Genomic DNA, 5800 nt, shown 5'->3' with positions numbered 1-5800 from the left:
AACTGTAGTTCCTTAGTGATAGTTGTAGTAAACCGTAGTTCCTTAGAGATGGTTGTAGTAAACTGTAGTTCCTTAGTGATGGTTGTAGTAAACTGTAGTTCCTTAGTGATGGTTGTAGTACACTGTAGTTCCTTAGTGATGGTTGTAGTAAACTGTAGTTCCTTATTGATGGTTGTAGTAAACTGTAGTTCCTTAGTGACATTTATAGTAAACTGTAGTTCCTCAGTGATATTTATAGTAAACTGTAGTTCCTCAGTGATGGTTGTAGTAAACTGTAGTTCCTTAGTGATGGTTGTAGTAAACTGTAGTTCCTTAGTGATGGTTGTAGTAAACTGTAGTTCCTCAGTGATGGTTGTAGTAAACTGTAGTTCCTTAGTGATGGTTGTAGTAAAATGTAGTTCCTCAGTGATGGTTGTAGTAAACTCTAGTTCCTTAGTGATGTTTATAGGAAACTGTAGTTCCTTAGTGATGGTTGTAGGAAACGGAAGTTCCTTAGTGATGGTTGTAGTAAACTGTAGTTCCTTTGTGATGGTTGTAGTAAACTGTAGTTCCTTAGTGATATTTATAGTAAACTGAAGTTCCTCAGTGATATTTATAGTAAACTGTAGTTCCTCAGTGATGGTTGTAGTAAACTTTAGTTCCTCAGTGATGGTTGTAGTAAACTGTAGTTCCTTAGTGATGGTTGTAGTAAACTGTAGTTCCTTAGTGATGGTTGTAGTACACTGTAGTTCCTCAGTGATGGTTGTAGTAAACTGTAGTTCCTCAGTGATATTTATAGTAAACTGTTGTTCCTCAGTGATGGTTGTAGTAAACTGTAGTTCCTTAGTGATGGTTGTAGTAAACTGTAGTTCCTCAGTGATATTTATAGTAAACTGTAGTTCCTTAGTGATGGTTGTAGTAAACTGTAGTTCCTTAGTGATGGTTGTAGTAAACTGTAATTCCTTAGTGATGGTTGTAGTAAACTGTAGTTCCTTAGTGATGGTTGTAGTAAACTGTAGTTCCTTAGTGATGGTTGTAGTAAACTGTAGTTCCTTAGTGATGGTTGTAGTAAACTGTAGTTCCTTTGTGATGGTTGTAGTAAACTGTAGTTCCTTAGTGATGGTTGTTGTACACTGTAGTTCCTCAGTGATGGTTGTAGTAAACTGTAGTTCCTTAGTGATATTTATAGTAAACTGTAGTAACTCAGTGATATTTATAGTAAACTGTAGTTCCTCAGTGATGGTTGTAGTAAACTGTAGTTCCTCAGTGATATTTATAGTAAACTGTCGTTCCCCAGTGATGGTTGTAGTAAATTGTAGTTCCTAAGTGATGGTTGTAGTAAACTGTAGTTCCTTAGTGATATTTATAGTAAACTGTGGTTCCTCAGTGATGGTTGTAGTAGAACTGTAGTTCCTCAGTGATATTTATAGTAAACTGTCGTTCCCCAGTGATGGTTGTAGTAAATTGTAGTTCCTAAGTGATGGTTGTAGTAAACTGTAGTTCCTTAGTGATGGTTGTAGTAAACTGTAGTTCCTTAGTGATGGTTGTAGTAAACTGTAGTTCCTTAGTGATGGTTGTAGTAAACTGTAGTTCCTCAGTGATGGTTGTAGTAAACTGTAGTTCCTTAGTGATATTTATAGTAAACTGTAGTAACTCAGTGATATTTATAGTAAACTGTAGTTCCTCAGTGATGGTTGTAGTAAACTGTAGTTCCTCAGTGATATTTATAGTAAACTGTCGTTCCCCAGTGATGGTTGTAGTAAATTGTAGTTCCTAAGTGATGGTTGTAGTAAACTGTAGTTCCTTAGTGATATTTATAGTAAACTGTGGTTCCTCAGTGATGGTTGTAGTAAACTGTAGTTCCTCAGTGATATTTATAGTAAACTGTCGTTCCCCAGTGATGGTTGTAGTAAATTGTAGTTCCTAAGTGATGGTTGTAGTAAACTGTAGTTCCTTAGTGATGGTTGTAGTAAACTGTAGTTCCTTAGTGATGGTTGTAGTAAACTGTAGTTCCTCAGTGATATTTATAGTAAACTGTAGTTCCTCAGTGATGGTTGTAGTAAACTGTAGTTCCTTAGTGATGGTTGTAGTAAACTGTAGTTCCTTAGTGATGGTTGTAGTAAACTGTAGTTCCTCAGTGATGGTTGTAGTAAACTGTAGTTCCTTAGTGATGGTTGTAGTAAACTGTAGTTCCTCAGTTATATTTATAGTAAACTGTTGTTCCTTAGTGATGGTTGTAGTAAACTGTAGTTCCTTAGTGATGGTTGTAGTAAACTGTAGTTCCTTAGTGATAGTTGTAGTAAACCGTAGTTCCTTAGAGATGGTTGTAGTAAACTGTAGTTCCTTAGTGATGGTTGTAGTAAACTGTAGTTCCTTAGTGATGGTTGTAGTAAACTGTCGTTCCTTAGTGATGGTTGTAGTACACTGTAGTTCCTTAGTGATGGTTGTAGTAAACTGTAGTTCCTTCGTGATGGTTGTAGTAAACTGTAGTTCCTTAGTGACATTTATAGTAAACTGTAGTTCCTCAGTGATATTTATAGTAAACTGTAGTTCCTCAGTGATGGTTGTAGTAAACTGTAGTTCCTTAGTGATGGTTGTAGTAAACTGTAGTTCCTTAGTGATGGTTGTAGTAAACTGTAGTTCCTCAGTGATGGTTGTAGTAAACTGTAGTTCCTTAGTGATGGTTGTAGTAAAATGTAGTTCCTCAGTGATGGTTGTAGTAAACTCTAGTTCCTTAGTGATGTTTATAGGAAACTGTAGTTCCTTAGTGATGGTTGTAGGAAACGGAAGTTCCTTAGTGATGGTTGTAGTAAACTGTAGTTCCTTTGTGATGGTTGTAGTAAACTGTAGTTCCTTAGTGATATTTATAGTAAATTGAAGTTCCTCAGTGATATTTATAGTAAACTTTAGTTCCTCAGTGATGGTTGTAGTAAACTGTAGTTCCTTAGTGATGGTTGTAGTAAACTGTAGTTCCTTAGTGATGGTTGTAGTACACTGTAGTTCCTCAGTGATGGTTGTAGTAAACTGTAGTTCCTCAGTGATATTTATAGTAAACTGTTGTTCCTCAGTGATGGTTGTAGTAAACTGTAGTTCCTTAGTGATGGTTGTAGTAAACTGTAGTTCCTCAGTGATATTTATAGTAAACTGTAGTTCCTTAGTGATGGTTGTAGTAAACTGTAGTTCCTTAGTGATGGTTGTAGTAAACTGTAATTCCTTAGTGATGGTTGTAGTAAACTGTAGTTCCTTAGTGATGGTTGTAGTAAACTGTAGTTCCTTAGTGATGGTTGTAGTAAACTGTAGTTCCTTAGTGATGGTTGTAGTAAACTGTAGTTCCTTTGTGATGGTTGTAGTAAACTGTAGTTCCTTAGTGATGGTTGTTGTACACTGTAGTTCCTCAGTGATGGTTGTAGTAAACTGTAGTTCCTTAGTGATATTTATAGTAAACTGTAGTAACTCAGTGATATTTATAGTAAACTGTAGTTCCTCAGTGATGGTTGTAGTAAACTGTAGTTCCTCAGTGATATTTATAGTAAACTGTCGTTCCCCAGTGATGGTTGTAGTAAATTGTAGTTCCTAAGTGATGGTTGTAGTAAACTGTAGTTCCTTAGTGATATTTATAGTAAACTGTGGTTCCTCAGTGATGGTTGTAGTAAACTGTAGTTCCTCAGTGATATTTATAGTAAACTGTCGTTCCCCAGTGATGGTTGTAGTAAATTGTAGTTCCTAAGTGATGGTTGTAGTAAACTGTAGTTCCTTAGTGATGGTTGTAGTAAACTGTAGTTCCTTAGTGATGGTTGTAGTAAACTGTAGTTCCTCAGTGATATTTATAGTAAACTGTAGTTCCTTAGTGATGGTTGTAGTAAACTGTAGTTCCTTAGTGATGGTTGTAGTAAACTGTAGTTCCTTAGTGATGGTTGGAGTAAACTGTAGTTCCTTGGAGATGGTTGTAGTAAACTGTAGTTCCTTAGTGATGGTTGTAGTAAACTGTAGTTCCTTGGTGATGGTTGTAGTAAACTGTAGTTCCTTAGTGATGGTTGTAGTAAACTGTAGTTCCTTAGTGATGGTTGTAGTAAACTGTAGTTCCTTAGTGATGGTTGTAGTAAACTGTAGTTCCTTTGTGATGGTTGTAGTAAACTGTAGTTCCTTAGTGACATTTATAGTAAACTGTAGTTCCTCAGTGATATTTATAGTAAACTGTAGTTCCTCAGTGATGGTTGTAGTAAACTGTAGTTCCTTAGTGATGGTTGTAGTAAACTGTAGTTCCTTAGTGATGGTTGTAGTAAACTGTAGTTCCTTAGTGATGGTTGTAGTAAACTGTAGTTCCTTAGTGATGGTTGTAGTAAACTGTAGTTCCTCAGTTATATTTATAGTAAACTGTAGTTCCTTAGTGATGGTTGTAGTAAACTGTAGTTCCTTATTGATGGTTGTAGTAAACTGTAGTTCCTTATTGATGGTTGTAGTAAACTGTAGTTCCTTAGTGATGGTTGTAGTAAACTGTAGTTCCTTAGTGATATTTATAGTAAACTGTAGTTCCTCAGTGATATTTGTAGTAAACTGTAGTTCCTCAGTGATGGTTGTAGTAAACTGTCGTTCCTTAGTGATCGTTGTAGTAAACTGTAGTTCCTTAGTGATGGTTGTTGTAAACTGTAGTTCCTTAGTGATATTTATAGTAAACTGTAGTTCCTCAGTGATATTTATAGTAAACTGTAGTTCCTCAGTGATCTTTGTAGTAAACTGTAGTTCCTCAGTGATGGTTGTAGTAAACTGTAGTTCCTTAGTGATGGTTGTAGTAAACTGTAGTTCCTTAGTGATGGTTGTAGTACACTGTAGTTTCTCAGTGATGGTTGTAGTAAACTGTAGTTCCTTAGTGATGGTTGTAGTAAACTGTAGTTCCTCAGTGATATTTATAGTAAACTGTAGTTCCTTAGTTATGGTTGTAGTAAACTGTAGTTCCTTAGTGATGGTTGTAGTAAACTGTAGTTCCTTAGTGATAGTTGTAGTAAACTGTAGTTCCTTAGAGATGGTTGTAGTAAACTGTAGTTCCTTAGTGATGGTTGTAGTAAACTGTAGTTCCTTAGTGATGGTTGTAGTAAACTGTCGTTCCTTAGTGATGGTTGTAGTAAACTGTTGTTCCTCAGTGATGGTTGTAGTAAACTGTAGTTCCTTAGTGATGGTTGTAGTAAACTGTAGTTCCTCAGTGATATTTATAGTAAACTGTAGTTCCTTAGTGATGGTTGTAGTAAACTGTAGTTCCTTAGTGATGGTTGTAGTAAACTGTAGTTCCTTAGTGATGGTTGTAGTAAACTGTAGTTCCTTAGTGATGGTTGTAGTAAACTGTAGTTCCTTAGTGATGGTTGTAGTACACTGTAGTTCCTTAGTGATGGTTGTAGTAAACTAGTAAACTTAGTTCTTTGTGATGGTTGTAGTAAACTGTAGTTCCTTAGTGATGGTTGTTGTACACTGTAGTTCCTCAGTGATGGTTGTAGTAAACTGTAGTTCCTTAGTGATATTTACAGTAAACTGTAGTTCCTCAGTGATATTTATAGTAAACTGTAGTTCCTCAGTGATGGTTGTAGTAAACTGTAGTTCCTTAGTGATGGTTATAGTAAACTGTAGTTCCTTAGTGATGGTTGTAGTAAACTGTAGTTCCTTAGTGATGGTTGTAGTAAACTGTAGTTCCTTAGTGATGGTTGTAGTAAACTGTAGTTCCTTAGTGATGGTTGTAGTACACTGTAGTTCCTCAGTGATGGTTGTAGTAAACTGTAGTTCCTTAGTGATGGTTGTAGTAAACTGTAGTTCCTTAGTGATGGTTGTAGTAAAC

This window comes from Oncorhynchus keta, chromosome 19 (assembly GCF_023373465.1).
Source record: "Oncorhynchus keta strain PuntledgeMale-10-30-2019 chromosome 19, Oket_V2, whole genome shotgun sequence".
In the NCBI taxonomy this organism is placed as follows: domain Eukaryota; kingdom Metazoa; phylum Chordata; class Actinopteri; order Salmoniformes; family Salmonidae; genus Oncorhynchus; species Oncorhynchus keta.
This window is presented reverse-complemented; position numbering follows the sequence as displayed.